This window comes from Lepisosteus oculatus, chromosome 15 (genome assembly GCF_040954835.1).
Source record: "Lepisosteus oculatus isolate fLepOcu1 chromosome 15, fLepOcu1.hap2, whole genome shotgun sequence".
Taxonomy (NCBI): domain Eukaryota; kingdom Metazoa; phylum Chordata; class Actinopteri; order Semionotiformes; family Lepisosteidae; genus Lepisosteus; species Lepisosteus oculatus.
In genome coordinates this window covers 1584207-1605712 of record NC_090710.1, presented here as the reverse complement: position 1 = coordinate 1605712, position 21506 = coordinate 1584207, and positions in this window count along the sequence as shown.

Sequence of the window (21506 nt, the reverse complement as noted above, 5' to 3'; positions counted from 1 at the left end):
GTCACCGTACTTCAGTGTGAAAAAGGGGTTGAGTGTGATCACTGCCCATCTCATCACAAAGCTGAGAAAAAACCCGGGCATTCAGAGGGCGGCCTTTTACAAAATTTACAATTTTAAAGGCTTCATCAAGTACTTTTTTTAGGTCTGCATGCATGTTGTGCAGGGCGAGTGCTTCTCTATGTATACAACAGTGTTTTGATTTTGTTTCTGGTGCAAAAGCTTGAACACATGGAACAAGCCCTTTCTTAGATCAAATCATGCCTTTTATAATAATAATAAACTTCATTTTATATAGTGCCTTTAAAAGTGGCTTCTCAAAGCACTTAACAGAATGACAACAGCAACAACAACAATTAAAAATAAAAAAAATACACGATAAACAATAAAAATACACAAGATAAACATGATGAGAATACACAGAGGAGACAGTAGATGGTGGCACTAAATACAGTAGGAGCAGGGGTAAAGAATGTAACCAGTTAAGTAAAGGCTCTTCTAAAGAAGGTTTTGAGTCTGGATTTGAAGGAGTTTAGAGAAGGTGAGTCTCTGATATCCTTGGGGAGAGAGTTTCAGAGCTTAAGGGTATAACAGGAGAAGGCCCTGTCACCCATAGAATGTAGACAAGCTTTGGGGACAGTTAGGAGACCAAAATTAGAAGAGCGAAGGTTGTGAGATGAGGAGTAGGGCGATAATAGATCAGACAGGTACTGAGGTGCCAAGCCATGCAGAGCCTTATAGGTGAGAATGAGGATTTTGAAGTCAACATGAAACTTGACAGGAAGCCAGTGCAAGGACTCCAGGATAGGAGTAATGTGATCACTTGCACTAGACCTAGTCAGGATTCTGGCTGCCGTGTTTCAGACATACTGTAGTTTGTTTAATGTGGTTTTAGATACCCCAGCGAGAAGAGCATCACAGTAGTCAATTTGGGAGAAGACAAATGTGTTGATCAGTTTTTCAGCCACAGTTAGTGATAACATAGGGCATAGTCTAGTTTTTTTTAGGTGAAAGAAAGATGTTTCAACAATATGCTGTACCTGTGGGTCAAATGTTAAGCCTGAATCAAATATCACCCCAAGGTTTTTCAATTTAGACTGAATCTCAAATACAGAACCATCTACAGATAGGGTGTAGTGGAAATCTAATGAGTTAATTGATTCTTAAAAATGTAGAGAGCTTTGCAAAAAAATATATTGGTGCTTTTAGATAATATTTCAAGGATATAACTGCTATGCTACAGTATGTGCAGAATTTTAGAAAACAGTTCGTCAACAAGGTACACTGTTTGGGTTAGTTTAGAAGACAATGTACCAAAACAATATATGCTGTCTGGGTCATTAGAATTAGCTGAAAGTAACAGATAAACTTTGAATAACAAATCTAGTGTTTTTCTCTCGCTCTATGAGGTAATTTGTTTTCTTTTAGAGAAAGGGGAAGTTTTAGAAGGGACCAAGTGCTGAACTTTTTTTTACAGCGCAACGTCTTATAAAACCCTGTACTGCTTGTAACTAACTGAGTCTCTGATGCACTTTGCGAAGTGGCAGCAGGGCTCCCAATATTGCAATATTGAAATAAAGACCTTACTCAGGTGAGAACTCTCTCTTGTGGCTTCCTTGATAGTTAAATTTCCACGACAGTTTGGGGGCTCGTCCGGGATCACAAACCTGAACGCGGACGGCTGCTGAAACTCCATCCGGGCCCGGACAATTTTAGAAAATTGGACGAACCTCGGAGGATAAACTGTTTGTCCTTCCTGAGACGCGTCTGGAGAATTCACGGCTGTCTGACGGCAGTAAGTGATCCTTTTAACGAATTTTTGTTTTGAAACGATTTATAAGATTAATTTCTGCGGTTTTATAGCAGAGAAAGAGGAGGCCGGTGAGGGTGTTCTCACGCGGGCGGTTTGATGAGTCCGGGACTCATAAAGAACTTATCTTAACACAGACGTGTGGTTTTTGCTCTGCGGAGTAGTTAATGTGATAAGGTTCTAAAGTAAGGCACCGATCGGTAAAAATGGGAAATGAAAATTCAAAGACGAAAACAGGACCGAGCGGTCCAGCGAAGTACATGTACAGGGAATTTGGAGAAAGGGGAATAAAGTGTCTTCCGTTGTGGAGTAAGTTAGGTTTTCCAGAAAATGGTAGTTTTAGTACCAAGCAGATACAACAACTAGAAGAACAGTTAAAAGAAAAAGAGAAGAAGGGAAATAAGAAAGTCGATTGGAAGTGTTTTGAGTTGTGGAAAATTGAGGCGCAAGTTAGAGAAAGACAATGTACCCAGAAACCTGAGGAAACCTGTAATGACTACTTGGAGAGATTGACTCCTCTCTTCAGTAATCTAAGTGGCCTGTCTGAACCCTCAGCAGGAGAGGCAGGATCAGTTTATGAAACCCAACTCACTAACCTTTTTGTAGAGGGACTGCTTCCAGAAATAAGTGGCATGGTAAAAGCTACCTGTATAGGCTGGGACACTGCCCGATTAGCAGAAGTATGTCGCCATGCTTATCATGCTGAAAGACAGCTCACAGACAAGAGAGAGCGAAAAGCCCGAAAGGATTATTATCAGCTTCACCAGCTGCAAATGGCTCAGTTACAATTTTACCAGGGTGACCAGAACAGAGGGAGAGGACAGCGCGCCCGGCGTGGCCGAAGAGGAAGAAGCAAAAGCCCGAGAGGGGACTTCCAGACTTGCTTCAAGTGTGGACAGACGGGACACTGGGCTCGTGACTGCCCTGAACACAACACAGCGAAACGGAGAAGCGGCGGCGACAACTGGGACCTACCACCACCACCTCCACCTGAGGTAACCGTGAGCTCACCCTGGCAGGAGGAAAAAAGGGATTGACGTTCATCGCAAGCTGAGGTAGGGCCTGAGGGCACCGAGACTTTTATCCTACCTGCCCTCTCTTCCCCTTCCCAGCTACCCAAGATCACTTTATACATAAATGGAGATCCTTATGAGTTTCTAGTGGATACTGGAGCCACGCATTCGTTACTCAGAGACAATATCTATAGATTCGACCCCTCCTCAAAATCCATTTTAACAATAGGGGTAACGGGTAATCCCACAAAGTCTTATTTTACTGCACCCCTGACAGTGGAATGCCAGCAGCATGGGTTTGGGCCTGGTAACCACTCCTTCCTCCTTTCCAAAGAGTGCCCTGTTAATCTGTGTGGCAGAGATTTGCTCTGCAAAATGGGCCTCACCATTGTCTGTTCAGAAAAAGGGCTTGAGCTAACCCGCAATGAAAATTGCTTGCCACGCACCATGTTAATGCAACACTCACCCACGGTCCCTGATTACTACTACAGCTGGGACTTAGTGCAGGATGAGGAACAAACACCACAGCTTCTTTTACAAGAAATAAAAAGACTGTGGTCAGGCCAAGGTGATTTTCAAGACGTGAACAATTTGCATTGTACAGCAAGGGTTAGTTTTGCAGGTCCAGATGAAGAATTTGAGGCAGCATGGTCCGGGAATGGACAGTGTAGTGACAGGATAAAAAGCAATGGGTATTTAATTTCGACAGACTTTGCAGCGTTAGCTATTACCTTAACAGAGGAGCAGAAGACACTTTATCGAGCGGGAACGCACCCTCATGTTTCCCTTGCTAAAGCATCAGGTTTTCGCTGGCAGGACGTGGGCAGTTTTGTCCAACGGTGTGTTGAGAGCTGTTCGTGGTCAGCTCCAGACTCGAGGGGAGTTAAATATAATGCCACCCTCCAGGCCAGTTGGTGCCCATGCTCAGCAATCCTTCAGACCTGGAGGACGGTGCATCTCACGGCTCCAGATGATCAGATGGGTGCATTGTTTGTGTCCACCTCTGTTGACACTTCCCATCCCGCACTAGAGGGGGTGCCCAGCTCCCTCTGGGCGGCTCACAAATATGATGTGGGATTAATGGAGGGGGCTTCCCCGCTCGAAGTAAAACCCAAGTCCACCTATAGGCCGAGTAAGCCCCAGTATCCGCTCAGGCCAGACGCTGAGGTTGGGCTTAAACCTGTGATCGAACAGCTGGTCGCCACAGGAATTTTGATTCCCTGCCCAACATCTCCCTGTAACACTCCGCTGTTCCCCGTGAAAAAGGCTGATGGGGAATCCTGGCGCCCTGTACAAGATTTAAGAGCAGTAAATGATGCCATATATGCTCGAGCTCCTGTTGTTCCAAATCCAACCACTATTTTGTCATCTATCCCCGGGGACTCAAAGGTTTTTTCTGTAATAGATTTGGCAAATGCATTTTTTAGTATCCCAGTACACTCTGAGTCCCAGTTCTGGTTTGCTTTCACGTTTCAAGGAAAAAAGTATACTTGGACTCGTATGCCTCAGGGGTATGCCGAGGCTCCTACTATATTTTCCTCTGCATTGCAGGACTGTCTCTCAGGGTTTGGGTTTAAAAACGGTAGTACACTAGTGCAATATGTTGATGATTTGTTGATTTGCTCTCCGAGTGAAAGCGCTTGCGTTCAGGATACTAAAGATCTTTTAAATTATCTTGCCAGTACTGGAAATAAAGTTTCACTATCAAAGCTGCAGCTTGTAAAAAAGAATGTACGATATTTAGGTCATGACATTTCTGAAAATTCACGCTCCATTGGCACAGAGCGAATAACTGCGATCCAAAAAATTCCAAAACCCCGCACCAAGAAGGAGATGATGTCCTTCTTAGGCTGCACAGGTTACTGTAGGGCGTGGATACCCGGGTATGCAAAACTAGCACAGCCATTGTCTGACATGGCACACATCTCAGGCCTGAATATGACTGACAGACTGACTTGGACTGAAGAAGCGGAAAACGCTTTTGTTGAACTCAAGACTGCACTGATGTCTGCCCCTGCTTTGGGCATTCCTGATATGACTAAGGGGTTCACTTTATGTGTTGACGAGAAGGCTGGTTTCTACAGTGCTGTCCTTTTACAGGAGCACGGAGACCGTCTTAAACCAGTTGCTTATTATTCTCAGCGACTGACCTCTGTAACCAGAGGCCTCCCAGCCTGCCTACGTGCTGTAGCGGCAGCAGCTGCAGCTGTCATGGCTTCGGCCTCTTTGGTTTGTTATCGTCCACTGAAGCTTTTGGTTCCACATGCTGTGGCTTCTATCCTCCTTCAGAGTAAAACTTCACATTTCTCTTCCGCGTCTACTCTTCACTACCATCATGTCCTTTTATCTCTGCCACATGTTACTATCGAGCGATGCACAGTGTTAAACCCTGCAACCTTGTTGCCCACTCAGGACGAGGGGGAGCCACATGATTGCCTGGCGGCCATCACCTCTCAGGTAACGCCCAGGCAGGATCTCTCTTCTTCTCCCCTTCCTAACTCTGAGTTGCTTTTCTATGTTGATGGGTCAGCTCGTAAAGACCCGACTACTGGATTGAGTCATGTGGGGTATGCAGTGGTCTCCGACCACTCCACTGTCGAAGCTGCTCGCCTCCCTTCGCATCTATCTGCCCAGGCAGCCGAACTTTTGGCTTTAACAAGGGCCTGTGTCCTGGCAACCGGAAAGTCAGTTACTATTTACACTGATAGTAGATACGCTTTTGGGGTTGTGCATGACTTCGGTACTCTCTGGAAGAATAGGGGGTTTCTCACATCACAGGGCACGCCGATCCAACACTCCCTCCTGGTAAGCAATTTGCTCGAAGCTATTTTGTTACCTAGCTCTATTGCTGTGTGCAAGTGTGCAGCACACACCCACTTGCCGGATGAGATTTCAAGAGGCAACTCCAGGGCCGATGCTGCAGCAAAGGCAGCTGCAGTATCCCCTTTTTCTTCTGCACTTTTACTTCCCCTACTCAGCCCTGAGCCCGCAATGGCTTCACTATCTGACATGCAGGCCCTGGCCACTCCGGCTGAAAAGGCAGTCTGGAAAAAGTCAGGCTTGTTTTCTGATGGGGTCTGGCTAGGCCCAACGGGGAAACCATGTCTTCCCCGTCATTTCTTCCCCTACATTGCTAAAATGGCACATGGGCGAGACCATGTGTCGAAAGGAGGGATGGTAAGTATGGTAAGTATGCAATGGGACACGAGGGGATTCACAACTTTTGCAGAGAAATTTTGTAATAAATGTCTCATTTGTGCCCAAAACAATGTAGGACGAGGCACTAAAACTCAGGCCTCAGCGCACCTCGTCCCAGATGATCCGTTTGATCACCTTATGATGGATTTTATTGAATTAACACCATGTAACGGATATAAGTACTGCCTGGTAATCGTAGACATGTTTTCTAGATGGGTAGAAGTTTTTCCCTGTAAACACGCTGATGCTAAAAGTGTGGCTAAGCACTTACTCCAAGATGTCATTCCCAGATGGGGAATTCCAGGAAAACTTAGTTCAGATAACGGTACCCACTTTGTGAACAATGTCATTGCCTTTCTCGCCAATCGCCTAGGCATTGATTTAAAACAACATTGTTCGTACCACCCTCAGAGTAGTGGAGCAGTGGAACGTATAAATGGGACCATAAAGAATAAACTAACAAAAATGATGGCTGAGACAGGAATGAATTGGTTAACGTGCCTCCCATTGGTCTTGATGTATTTAAGGGCCAGGCCACATTCCACCATAGGACTCTCGCCACACGAGATTCTTACTGGACGCCACATGAGAATAGGGCTTCCAGTGGTAAAGGGGGAGGCCACAGACCTCACATACTTAGACGAGTGTTTGGTAGCATATTGCCGGAAAATGTCTAAACTTGTTAGTGATATTCATAAACAGGTTAAAGCCGCGCTGCCTGCACCGGACCAGGACCTCTGCCACACCCTCCAGCCAGGAGACTGGATTCTGGTGAAAGACTTCAGGAGAAAGAAGTGGTGTTCACTCAGGTGGAGGGGACCGTACCAGGTGCTGCTGACCACTGCCACTGCTGTGAAAGTCGCGGAAAGGGTTCCCTGGATTCATGCTTCCCACTGCAAAAAGGTCACAAACGAACTGAGCAAAGTGCAGGAGTGATGTCTCCACAAGGACAGATGGGGACCTGCTTGGGACTAATGTGCACAGTTTTTTTTCTTCTTATGTGGCCTGTCACCACCAAGAAAGAAGAGGAATCTAAACGCGAAGCCTCTTTGTATACAAACTGGCTGAATGAAACTGATAATGAGGGGGATATGAGTAATTTGTGGTACAAATTTATAAATCATACTGTACAGTTAAAGAAATTTAATGCATCTTGTTATGTATGTGCTTTGATGCCTCATTCTACAGCCTCACCCATGCAACTTTTCCCCCGACCAGTTGATAGTCACATTTCTGAATGCATAAGTCTAGTGGCAGGATTTCCAAAGCCAGATCCTAGATCTTTTCCCACCTTCACCATAACGTATTTGACCTACTCAAAGGGGCATCCTTATGCAGCCGGCCTGAAGATAAATAAGTCTACTACAGTAGCATTAGGCTTTGTTTCTCCCAGTGATCCAGCAGTGCATTTTGCTATTCACTTCAATGTTACCAGTAAAAAAGCAGAATGTCCTCCTTTGTGGGATTACCTAAAGAATCACATTACCTGGACTGATTCTCCTGTTAAAGTAGCAGTTTACCTGCCTTCTAAGGTTAATCACTCTTATTGCTATGAGAATAAAGGTCGTGGCCCCTCAGTAGGAATAACAGGAGGCTGTAGCGCCACGGTTACTAACCATACTTTATCTAATGGAACTATGGTTTTGATGGATTGGTATTGGCAATGTGGTGCAAAAGTTTATGATAGCCTTCCTCCCCAGTGGAGAGGAGTGTGTGCTCTAGTAACGCTCCACCACTCCATTCTCATTGTCCCAGTAAACTCTTACTTGTTAAATTCAATGAAGCCCCTTCAGAGGGAGTCAAGGGTTAAACGCGCTCTCAGTTGGGCTGACAGATATGGTCCAGATATTTCTAAAGTACCAGAAGACCATAGACTATTTACTGCAGCTGAAATGATTTTTTCCTCAGGACTGAGTATTCAGGCAGTAGCTAATGCCCGCTGGTTACAAATTACTCGCTATGAAATGTACTCGTTTATTAACATCACGTTAGAAGGCTTAGACGCTATCAAACAAGAATTAAGGGGAGTTAGATTAATGGCACTTCAGAACAGGTTCGTGCTGGATCTACAAAATGCAGCATCTGGAGGAGTCTGTGCTTTAATAGGAGACTCCTGTTGCACATTTATTCCAGCAAATGACAATGATTACGGAAATCTTACACTTGCTATTCAACATTTGAAAGAACTGAGAGACAAGGTGGACAAAGAAAGAGGCATTAAAGATATACCTGCTTTTCTCTCTTGGTTAGAATCGCTGTTTGGGCCGGGGGGAATGTTTTTTTTTAAGTTACTAACACCAATTATAGTAGCTGTGATACTTGTCTTCCTGTTTTTGTGTTGCTGTTCGACTTGTATTATTCCAATGCTTCGCAATATGATAATGAATATGTTTGCGCATCAGTATGTTCTGATAAAAACGGAAGAATCTGAAGTATGGGAGCCTCCTGGGAGTCCATATGAAGAATCTAATTTTTAATCATTTTCAAGAATAAAAGGAGGGAATTGTAGTGGAAATCTAATGAGTTAATTGATTCTTAAAAATGTAGAGAGCTTTGCAAAAAAATATATTGGTGCTTTTAGATAATATTTCAAGGATATAACTGCTATGCTACAGTATGTGCAGAATTTTAGAAAACAGTTCGTCAACAAGGTACACTGTTTGGGTTAGTTTAGAAGACAATGTACCAAAACAATATATGCTGTCTGGGTCATTAGAATTAGCTGAAAGTAACAGATAAACTTTGAATAACAAATCTAGTGTTTTTCTCTCGCTCTATGAGGTAATTTGTTTTCTTTTAGAGAAAGGGGAAGTTTTAGAAGGGACCAAGTGCTGAACTTTTTTTTACAGCGCAACGTCTTATAAAACCCTGTACTGCTTGTAACTAACTGAGTCTCTGATGCACTTTGCGAAGTGGCAGCAGGGCTCCCAATATTGCAATATTGAAATAAAGACCTTACTCAGGTGAGAACTCTCTCTTGTGGCTTCCTTGATAGTTAAATTTCCACGACAAGGGTTACAAGATTGGCTTTACAAAGTTGATGGGGGATGCCAATAAGCATGACTTCAGTTCAGATAAAGGAAATTTTGAGTCATCCAAGTTTTTATATCAGAGATGCAATTAGAATAGAGACAGCCACATCAGTGTCAGGTTTGGTATGGATGTATATTTGAGTATCGTCAGCGTAAAAATGAAACCTGAGGCCATGTGATCTTAAAAGCTGACCAAGTGGGAACATGTAAATGCTGAAGAGCAAGCGGCCCAGTATTGAGCCCTGAGGAACACCAGACTTAACGAGACCAATTTCAGACCTAAATCCACCGAGACAAAGCCAGATTGGAGGGGTTCGAAAAGGTTGTTTACAATGAGGTGGTTATGCTTTGATACTCTGAACATGGACACTGCGGAGAAGACCCCAAGTGTACAGGGCAAGTTTGTTCTGAAACTCTCAGAGCAGGACATGCAGAAGACTCTGAGTAGGGAGAAAATCTGTAGGGCTGCAGAGCCTGATGGGATACCACTCCGCATCCTTAGGACATGTGCGGCCCAGCTGAGCACAGTGTTTATGGACATCTTTAACTCCTCCCTGTCACAGTCCCCACCTTAAAAAAAAACACAATTGTTCCACTCCCCAAAAAGGCAAAAGTGACATGCCTGAACAATTACGGCCCAGTAGCATTAACATCTGTTGTGATGAAATGCCTGGAGAAGCTGGTGTTGTCACACATGAACTCCTCCATCACAGAGTCCCTGGACCCCTTGCAGTTCGCCTACCAGAACAACAGATCAGTTGATGATGATGTCTCCCTAGCTCTACATACAGCCTTGGAACACCTGGATACTAAGAACTCATATGTGAGAATGCTTTGTGGACTACAGTTCAGCATTCAATTCAATCATACCCAGCCAACTGGTGACAAAGCTCAGGGGATTAGGACTGTGCAACTCTGTCTGCAACTAGCTGCTGGACATCCTTATTGAGAGACAGGTGCGGATAGGTAATAAAACATCAACACCACTCACCCTGAGCACTAGCACCCCACAAGGCTGCTGCCTGAGTCCAAGGCTGTACTCCCTATTCACTCATGACTGCACAGCAAGACACAGCAACAAAAGCATCATTACATTTGCCAATGACACCCCTATAATAGGCCTAATCTGCGATAATGATGAGTCCACTTATAGGGTTGAAGTCGTACAGCTGCTGATGTGGTGACATAGCAATAACCTGGACTTGAACATGAATAAAACAAAAGAGCTAATAGTGGACTTTCGGAGACACAGGCCGCACACTCAGTATTGATGGAACGAAAGTTGAAACAGTCACCAGCTTTACATTTTTGAGAATTCACATTTCTAATGATCTAACCTGGCCTGTGAACACAGACTCTATCTTGAAGAAGGCTCAGCAGCGCCTCGATTTCCTGAGGCGCCTCAAACGATGAGGGATGCCAGTACCTGTGTTGGTGAACTTCTACTGCTGCACCGTCAAGAGCATCCTCACCAACGGGATCACCATGTGGCACGGCAACACCTCTTCTTGAGAGAGAAAGGCAGTGCTGAGAATGGTGAATGTGGCTGAGATCATCAGCTATGGTCTCACAGAGATTAAATTGCTCTATGAGGACTGCTGCCGTGGTAGAATTATGGCCGTCACAGAGTACAGTCATGGGCTCTTCACCCCACTGCGCTCAGGCAAGAGATACAAGAGCACTTACTACCAGAACCCTCAACAGCTTCTACCCACAAGCAGTGTGATTGGCAAACACATTTGGCCAAACCACTTTATCATTTTATTTATTGCATATCTGCAGTCATTGTTTACATGTCTGCATTGTTTACATTGGAACTGTTTACTTGTACATTGTCTACTGTGTGACAGTGGAACACACCTCCCACTGCACTTCCCACTCCGCGGCGCATGGGAATGTGCAGCTTCCATACCTAATGACAATCAGGGCTGCACTTCAAGATCCCCACACGCCTGCATACGGCGTTCATGGCAGAACCGAATGTGTTTCCCTCACTGGCGACACAAACTAATTTCTCCGATCAGAGAAAGAATTCTCTTCTGTGCCAGAGAACCAAAACTTCTGCAGACGACTACACACCGGCACACAGCAGGGAAGACAACATGCGCTCTGCTGGTCTTCAGGCAGCCTCCTAACACTTTTGACACTATCACAACTGTTTGTTTGTATATTGTCATGATACACTGTCTGCACTTTTTTTACACTTTTTTAACAATTGAGAGACTTTCTGTAAGTAAGAATTCCATTGTATCGGTACATATACCGGTTACATATGGCAATAAAGTTCAAGTTCAAGTTACTGTATGTAATTGAAGTGTGACAGCATGTTCTAGAATTTTAGCAAGAAATGGTAAGTTGGAGATGGAGTGAAAATTGTTTAGATTGTCCAGAGCCATGTTAGGCTTTTTTGGCACAGGGGTAATGGCAGCGGTTTTGAGGACTGTTGGTAAAACACCAGTGCTCAAGGATTTATTTATTATACTGAGGACAATGGGGCAGAGAGAAATGAAACAGGACTGAAAAAAGTGGCAGGAATGGGATCTAATAGAGGAGTGGTGGATTTCATGTGTGAAACTAGTTATTGATAGTTGCAGAGTCAAGAAGAGAGAAGTTGGAGAGAAGGGAACCAGAAAAGTATGACAAGCAGGGAGGAGGTGTGGGAATGTTATGTATTGTGGAAATAACGTGATGACGGATGTTGTCGATCTTGGAGCTAGAGAAATGTAAAAATGTTGCGATGACAGAGGTGTGGTGGGACAGTTTGGCTTTAGCAGTCTGTTGATGGTGGAGAAAAGATGCCTGGGGTTGTTATGGTTATTTTCAATGATGTGAGAGAAGTAGGTGGATCTAGCAGATCCTTCCGTGCTTGTTTCAACACATCGACTCCAATCCAATTAATTTTCTTGCATAAAATCGTCAATAACTTTAAAAATAGCTTCCCCAGTTGTATGTCCAAGCATAGTTTGGCAGAATAAAAGATCACCGTGTACTTTATTTACCTTGTATCTGACAAGCACTAAAAGATTAGCAAAATTTATAATATCAGTGGATTCATCAGCTTGTAGTGCCAATAATATCTGTTTTACATTTTCGGCCATTTCAAGGATTCTACGACGAACGGTGTTATTAGAGAGGGAATACGATCTATAACTTTGCTTGCCTTATCTCTCAATCGTCACTTCCGCCATTACTTTGACTGCAGGTTTTACCAATGTCTCACCAATCACTTCAGCAGCTCCGGATTTTGTTATTAATTACACCACACGACATGAAGCTTCCAAAGCTTTCATAATTTCTCCCTTCCGTCACACTGAGCATTATTTTCTGGGAGTTTTGGAAATCTTTGCATCTATTGTCGAAAAATTCTATAGGCTTTCTCTGGTATTCTTTGTTTTGTCTCGAAATGGCGTTTGAGGTTGGATGGTTTCATACTGTAGCGCCCTCACCACTGCCGCCTCAGGTCAGCACCCCACCACCAGAAACTCGAACGCGGGCCTCCGGCATCACTCAACTGGGAACCAGCCAGCTGAGGTAAAGGGAAATCTCCTGTCAGCCCGGCGGCTGCAGTCCCTGCTATTTACAGGGAAGGGCGGTGACATCACCGCGCTGGTAAGCCGGTTCGCACAACCTCTAATACGTTAAAATACTTTCATCTTGTTTTTTAACAATTCCAAATTTAAGATAATCTTCATCGTATTTGCGGATTTTTTTTTCATTTTCTTTGCACCTGACCCTTTTAATAAACTAAAAAATAGTTCACACTCTAATTAGTTCGTCATCACAGGTATATCACCGCATTCTTTCCCAGTAATCACTAACATTTGCATTTCCTTCATTATTTTCTGTTGTACGTTTCAAACATCCCGTATCTTATATTAAAGAGTTTAAGAAACACAAAAGAGAGAAATGTTGTTAATTGATAGAGTGCACTTCAAGATTCACTGATAACCAACAGCATAGTTTTGCGTATCTGCAATAAAGGCAAGTGTATTTTCCGCGTGTGAAAAATACACACCCGAACAGAACTGATCATGTAATGACCGTCGGAATGAGCTGCGTTGAAACTGTTTGCAACGTCGAAACTCCACCCTTTGAGCCAACGTGTGTGTGCTGTATAAACCTTGGGTGACACCCGCTTCTCACTTACAATGTAAACAAACAAATCTGAATGCATTCATTATCGTACAAAATATAATATCTAAACTCTGGGCATATTACTATTTCCATTCTCAAATATTTAATCATAATTAAATGTTTTCTGCAGCTAAAAAAACGGTGATAAAGTAAAATATTGTAACGCTTACGGCCGACAAGCAGTGTGTGTAAGAGCCGGCGTACCAGAGCGGGTGACGTCACCGCCCTTCCCTGTGATAGCAGGACCACAGCTACTGGGCTGTGGAGAGATCTCTCTTTAGCTCACGGGGCTAGGTCGCTGCAGAGAGACGCGGAAGTCCCGGGTTTGAGCCTCCAGTCGGGATGGGACCGACCAGATGCGGCAAGGGCACTCGCCTGAGCCCCCGTTGCGTTACATTGGTGTCAGAAGCGGGGTGGGATAGCCCTTCGCCGGGGATGGCGATTTAAGCGGGGGAGAGTGTAACGCTTACGGCCGACAAGCACTGTGTGTAAGAACCAGCGTACCAGAGCGGGTGACGTCACCGCCCTTCCCTGTGATAGCAGGACCACAGCTACTGGGCTGTGGAGAGATCTCTCTTTAGCTCACGGGGCTAGGTCGCTGCAGAGAGACGCGGAAGTCCCGGGTTCGAGCCACCTATACTTTGGGCCGACCAGATGCGGCAAGGGCGCCCGCCTGAGCCCCCGTTGCGTTACAATATAAAATTCTGGCGTGTACCCCCTGAAAACCTTTTGCGTACCCCACTATGGGAAACACTGCTCTATTGGGTTCTGCTCTGTCCCCTCCACCACTTTCTTCTAACTAATCACGTGTGGCTCAAACGTGCTATTTTTGGGGGACAGCACTATGATTTGTGCTTACTTCAATTTCAGAGTTAGCCTTTTTTGCAAATCCATTTTCTTATAATTACATTCCAACAGTCTGATTGTTCTGTGCCGTTGGTGCAAATGAGTCCATCTTGAAATAACCCATTTCAAGTGCCTCTGATAGCTACTGCCATGCATAGTGTGAATTACTGTCCACAAATTAGTCTTATGCTTTTATTACTTCATTTCAAATATGTAGTGGAATATAACCCACTTATTTTTTATACAATTGATGATGATAGAGGGATCTGTATTTGCTCATTTGTATATTTTATATTTTTTCAAAGGGTGGCACAGTGGTGCAAGGGTTAGAATTGCTGCCTTGCAGCAGTGGAGTCTTGGGTTCAATTTTGGATGTGGGGTGCTGTCTGTGTAGAGTTTGTATGTTCTTGCTCTGTGCACTGGGTGCACAGCTTTCCTTTCACAGTCCAAAGACATACTGGTAGGGTAACTGGCCTCTGGCATTATTGGTCCTGGTGTGAGTGTGTTTGTGTCTGATTGTCAGCTCTGCGATGAACAACCATTAAATCCAGGGTAGGTATCCTGTTTTGTGCCGGTTGCTTGCTGGGATTGGCTCCAGCTCCCCCTTGACCCAGAACTGGATGAAGCAGTAAGCAAATGGATGGATGGACAGCTTCTCATTTTTTTGTTTCTCAGAATAAAACAGTTAAAGCTGTTCGCTAATAGATGTTTGGGTGTTTCATGTAGATGCTTCTGTACTGTTTCATGTAATACCTTGGACATTGTTAAATAGAATTTCAAGTTACACATAATTTAGACTTAATGGTTTCCACCTTTATTCTTGTCACATGAGATCCTTTCTTTCGATTGAGATTAGATGAGATTACTTTGAGAGTACATAGTTTCTTGATTAAACTCACTTCATGATACAGTAGCCCATTATTCTGCATGGCTGAAATGTCAATAAGATCTGTTTTATCTCATGTAAGACCTTAGAAGTTCTGAGGATATAGTTCGTTTCCTGGTTCCTTTAAGTTAGGAATGACCAGATGTGGCCTTTTAAAGCTACATAGTGTTGGAATCTTCATTTTATTTAGTCAAACTACATGTAAGTTGTAATGTGGCTCTTAACTGAATAAATCATCTGCTTCAAGGGGTCAAAATTAAAATTTTTCAGGGGGTTTAAAAATTGATGATTTAATTCAAGAGTGACCCATAAGAACTGCTGAACTATGGCACTTCAAGACCAGAGTTAGACATTCTTAACCTACAGTGCCTTGCGAAAGTATTCGGCCCCCTTGAACTTTTCAACCTTTTGCCACATTTCAGGCTTCAAACATAAAGATATAATTTTTTTATTTTATGTGAAGAATCACCAACAAGTGGGACACAATTGTGAAGTGGAACGAAATCTATTGGATTTTTGAAACCTTTTTAACTAATAAAAAAATGAAAAGTGGGGCGTGCAAAAATATTCGGCCCCTTTACTTTCAGTGCAGCAAACTCACTCCAGAAGTTCAGCGAGGATCTCTGAATGATCCAATGTTGTCCTAAATGACTGATGGTGATAAATAGAATCCACCTGTGTGTAATCAAGTCTCTGTATAAATGCACCTGCTCTGTGATAGTCTCAAGGTTCTGTTGAAAGCGCAGAGAGCATCATGAAGACCAAGGAACACACCAGGCAGGTCCGTAATACTGTTGTGGAGAAGTTTAAAGCCGGATTTGGATACAAAAAGATTTCCCAAGCTTCAAACATCCCAAGGAGCACTGTGCAAGCGATCATCTTGAAATGGAAGGAGTATCAGACCACTGCAAATCTACCAAGACCTGGCCGTCCCTCTAAACTTTCAGCTCAGACAAGGAGAAGACTGATCAGAGATGCAGCCAAGAGGCCCATGATCACTCTGGATGAACTGCAGAGAACTACAGCTGAGGTGGGAGAGTCTGTCCATAGGACAACAATCAGTCTTACACTGCACAAATCTGGCCTTTATGGAAGAGTGGCAAGAAGAAAGCCATTTCTCAAAGATATCCATAAAAAGTCTCGTCTAAAGTTTGCCACAAGCCACCTGGGAGACACCCCAAACATGTGGAAGAAGGTGCTCTGGTCAGATGAAACCAAAATCGAACTTTTTGGCCACAATGCAAAACGATATGTTTGGCGTAAAAGCAACACAGCTCATCACCCTCAACACACCATCCCCACTGTCAAACATGGTGGTGGCAGCATCATGGTTTGGGCCTGCTTTTCTTCAGCAGGGACAGGGAAGATGGTTAAAATTGAGGGGAAGATGGATGCAGCCAAATACAGGACCATTCTGGATGAAAACCTGTTGGAGTCTGCAAAAGACCTGAAACTGGGACGGAGATTTATCTTCCAACAAGACAATGATCCCAAACATACAGCAAAATCTACAAAGGAATGGTTCACAAATAAACGTATCCAGGTGTTTGAATGGCCAAGTCAAAGTCCAGACCTGAATCCAATCGAGAATCTGTGGAAAGAGCTGAAAACTGCTGTTCACAAACGCTCTCCATCCAACCTCACTGAGCTCGAGCTGTTTTGCAAGGAAGAATGGGCAAGAATTTCAGTCTCTCGATGTGCAAAACTGATAGAGACATACCCCAAGCGACTTGCAGCTGTAATCGCAGCAAAAGGTGGCTCTACAAAGTATTAACGCAAGGGGGCCGAATAATTTTGCACGCCCCACTTTTCATTTTTTTATTAGTTAAAAAAGTTTCAAAAATCCAATAGATTTCATTCCACTTCACAATTGTGTCCCACTTGTTGGTGATTCTTCACATAAAATAAAAAATTTATATCTTTATGTTTGAAGCCTGAAATGTGGCAAAAGGTTGAAAAGTTCAAGGGGGCCGAATACTTTCGCAAGGCACTGTATACAGTATGATATACAGTATGATCCTAAGAGATGCGCTGTGGCAACGTGAGTGACTAGTCATGTCCTTCCTAAGGAGGGAAGACCCCTAACCCCATTGTGTGTATTTCACTCAAGAGGCTTTGACCAAATTAGGGTATAAGGTTCTTGAGGTTTTATACATAAGGTTATATTGAATATTATATAGAAGGTTTTTTGCAGCTTTGGGAATTGTTTAACTGTTCTTTTAAAAAAAATACATCACATTTCACTTTTCATATCATATCCACTTTGGAATAACTGATTGGACTAGTACTGCTCTGCACTGACATGAGGGAAACAGGACTCTGTACTGTCCTCACTTCAATGCATAAATATCGCGTTCAAGAAAACTGAAGAAAGTGCCTCCTTCAAAAACAATAGCTGCCAAGTGTTTTCCAAGCTACATTTACAATACAACTGGTATTAACACAGTTTAAAATAGACTAGCAATGCTGTATATTTTATATAAGAATGACAAGATAAATGTTCTACATGTATAGATTCAAGCCATAAGGAGGTGATATAGAGTCCAGTAAGATGGGAGCTGAGATTCCCAGATTATTTTCAAATTCCTGCATTTTTTTAAAAGAAACCTTTTTGACCTACTTTTTAGAGTAAGTGCTTCAGTAATTACTGTTATTTCACAATTAACAATTAGTATAATATTAACTAATAAAAGGTTTATTCCATGCTGAAAAGAGAAGAACAGAAACATTTTGGCTGTGGAGCCTTCTTCAGGTGTGGTCACAACTTCATGTTACAGGTCATACCTGTCACAGATGTCAGAAGGGCATGCCGTGGAATGACAAGGAGAGTAGTAGAGACCCTATGCATAGCTGTAAAAGGGGCAACATGGGGGTGAGCCCAGGCTCAGGGGGTCGGACGATGTCGGTATAGAAACCTATGCCCTCAGGCCATGGACGTGGGGCAACCTGTTGCTAGGTGGGTCTCAGGATATCTGTACCCTCAATGCTGAGCAAGGAGCAGAGCAGACACAGGAAGTTAAAAGGCTACACAACAAGACACACTGGAAAGACATGAATAATCACAGGGAACTAGGAACAGGAGAGAAGTAGAGCGCCCTCTAAGTGTACAGTGTACAGAAGAAGTCTCCACAACCAAAACATTGTGTTTTCTTTCTTCTCTTTTCAGCATGGAATAAATCTTTACTTGTTCCTTTGCAGCCTACGCATGCTGACACAGCTACCTGCTCTAACTAATATTAACTAATCGTAACTATTGAAACCTTGGTATCTCATGTTAACTGTGACAAAGAAGATAGAAGTAGGTACACTTAAGTCTTAATACAAACTACAGCTACTACTTAATACAAGCTATGGACAATAAAATAAGCATGACTACCCACTGAAGCATCAAAAACACTAATTACTGAAATGTAATTAAACATGCTTCTTGAACAGACTGACAGAACTGAATTCCTTCTCCTGGGGATAAGCACTTAAGAGTGCTCTGACTGTAATAGTCAGAATCTGTTTTTACAAGGTAGGAATGGATAACTCCAATCATTGAGGGCAACAGTCCTTAAGGTAGAACAGGCACTTTGCAGTTGGCAACTAGTTAAAACAGGTGATTTGGCTGCTCATCCAAATAATAATTGTGCAGACACATTTTCTTTGTCTACATTGAAAAGAAATCCAACACAAGTGATCCAACACATTAAGTAAGAGCACACCCTACAATATACATAGCACACTGGTGATTCTGAGTGGTAGGAAGTTATTAACAAAACGTTAATGAATGTCATCAAGACAAAGATGGGGAACAATAAAAAAAGAAAACAGAAAGCCAGGGAATATATTGTGATCAGCTTTGGTCACCATGCACAAAAAAAGTTATAGTTAATAGTCACAGATTTCTAGAAAAAGGTGAGTGATTTAAGATTAAGGAGTAAAGATGGGGTTAATCCTGTAGCGGCGAGGCTTAATAATAAGACAGAATTAAGTGTTTCTGAGCTTTCCCAAATTAGGCCTCATTTCTCTGTTCATCTCTGTGGTACAGCCACAGAGAAACCATTCATGCAAGGTGATTTAAGGTCCAAGGACAGCTCCCAAAGGGGGATGCACTTAGCTAAGCCTGGCTATCATGATCAATGGTCACCCATTGGCGCCTATCTGTTTAGGGAGTGCGAGTTGGACATCTGGACTGCATTACTAAGTGTCAGGAGTAAGTGACTCATATCTCACCTTGATCAACCAATCAGGGACTGGTAGGGCCGAGTAACCCACGTGGGACTCTGATGCCCATGGAACTTTCAGCCAATCAATGAGCTGAAGTTCCTCCAGGTAAAAACAGGCAACACAGAGAGCCTGAGAGATTCAGATAGAGATTCAGATTCAGATTCAGATTCAACAAGATTCAGACAAGATTCTAAAGGGAATTCAAAGGAGAATTCCAGGGCAGGACGGCCCAGGAGCAGAAGGCTCCCAAGGGCAGGACATTCTCGCAGCGCGCCTCCTGACCATCCTGAGACTCAGCCCGGACAACCACGGAACGGCCAGTGTGTCCGAGTGCCAGAACTTTCCTTTGTTCTAAGAGTCTAGAGTGGAGGTTGCCAGAGAGTAACCAGCAGCAGGCCTTGTGAACAGGTCGGAACTGTGGACAGCTGAATCACTATTCAGAACTAGCTCTTCATCAGGAACGAACCAGTCCTCTTCCTGACTTGCTGGGACCCACAGTCATCTTTTCTCCTGTGCACAAACTTTGCTAGTTAATGCCAACAGTGAGCATCAGCAGCGCACCGTCGCAAGCCACACAGCACAGCCTGGCACCGAGCCAGAGAGCGCGGATTGGACAGCAACAGCCTGCAACTGTTTCTTTGTGCCCGCAGGAGATCTGAATCCCCAGAGATTGGATGAGTATTCAACTTCACTGCATTACAGCTCGAGAATTCAATTGTTATCCCAACCAGTTGATATCAATTTAATTCCTAAGAGTTATGTACTTGTTTGAGTATCTAATGTAGAAGTTGTAACCAAGTTCACTTTACGAAACGGTCTTAATGAATGATATACTGAACGTATTTCCTCTTGATGTGTAACTCTTTGTAACTGACCGAATATACCTTTTGTATTCTGATAACCCTCTCGATAAGATCTGTTAGGTTTATATGCATATTCTATGTATTAATAAATGTATCCTCGTGTATTAGTACCTGTGTGTGCGCGTTGTTTGAGTTATGTCGCATGGTTGGATTCTAAAGCCATCAAAAGAATCAACTTTGTGATTTACTGCTACAATTAATAATTGTCTCAGTAAATGCCCAAACCCTACAGAACTGGTGCCTTCAGAGAGCCACTATAATCTACATATTTGGCGTCCCTGAACCGGTATTCTCTACAATCCCAAGGACTGTTTCACATTCAGTAGTAAAACAAAGACATGGAGTCATATTTGGAAACTATGGGAATTCATTCAAGAGAGAGAATGGGAAGCACTTCTTTACACAGAAACGTCTTGGAAAGTTCTAGGAACAGGCTTCACAGCCAGCCTCATAAAGGTTGAACCAATAAAGGTTGGGACAAACACATAAAGGATAAACAATAAAGGCCGATGTCCAACCTCAAAGCACCTTTAAGAAACTGCTGGACAATGTTTTATTTAGCTACTTAAATGCCAAACAAGCAAACATATAATTATTTAGCTACTTAAATGCCAAACAAGCAAATAATAATTTAATTTAAAAAGAGTCACAGTCTAAGCTTTTGTCATACTGTATTTTCAAAGTTATTTGTTTAAATGACAGGTAACATTGCTCTGTCAATATCTATATTACACTACTCAGTGAAAACTTCAACATAAAAATTCGAAAAACAACTAAATTCACTGCATTAATTTGAGAGGAGCCAGCCTTGATTCCCACGAAAGCTCTTGATGCCACTCTGATTACAGTTTTTACATTTAAGTCAAACATTTAGAACAAAAAACTATTTCTTAAGAAGGCAAAGTTAGATTTTCACTTCTTTCAGCTCTCTTGGAAGGATGAATACAGGTTTGCTCGACATGCTAATTATGTATGATTGGGAAAGTATTGTTTGTTGCACATAAAGTATCCAATGACATTTCTCGATAAAGCATGAGAAACACTTCAAGGTTGAGCCAGACTAGGCTGAGTCAATCAAACCTAGCAAGGTATAGGATGCAAATCAATGGAGACACACATAACTTAAATGAAAATGTTATTGGCTGCATTTAAAATATGCAATGGTATTTAGTGTTGTGCTTGATGAGACTGTGAATATACTGTAAATGACTTACTATGGTTAGCTACAGTCTCTCATCCTAGTGTTAATCCCGCATCAGCAGGGTCGGCTTGTCGAACCACATCTTTGAGCTGACGTTGCCTTTAAATGCGAGTGAGAATACTCCAACCGGCACCTCGGAGGGGAGAGGAGGAGAACAAAGTAATGTAGCCAATTCATAGATGGGGATTATTAGGAGGCACGGGAAATTTGGCCAGGATGCTGGGGTTACACCCCTACTCTTTTCGAGAAACGACCTGGGATTTTTAATGACCATAGAGAGTCAGGACCTCAGATTTACATCTCATCTGAAAGAC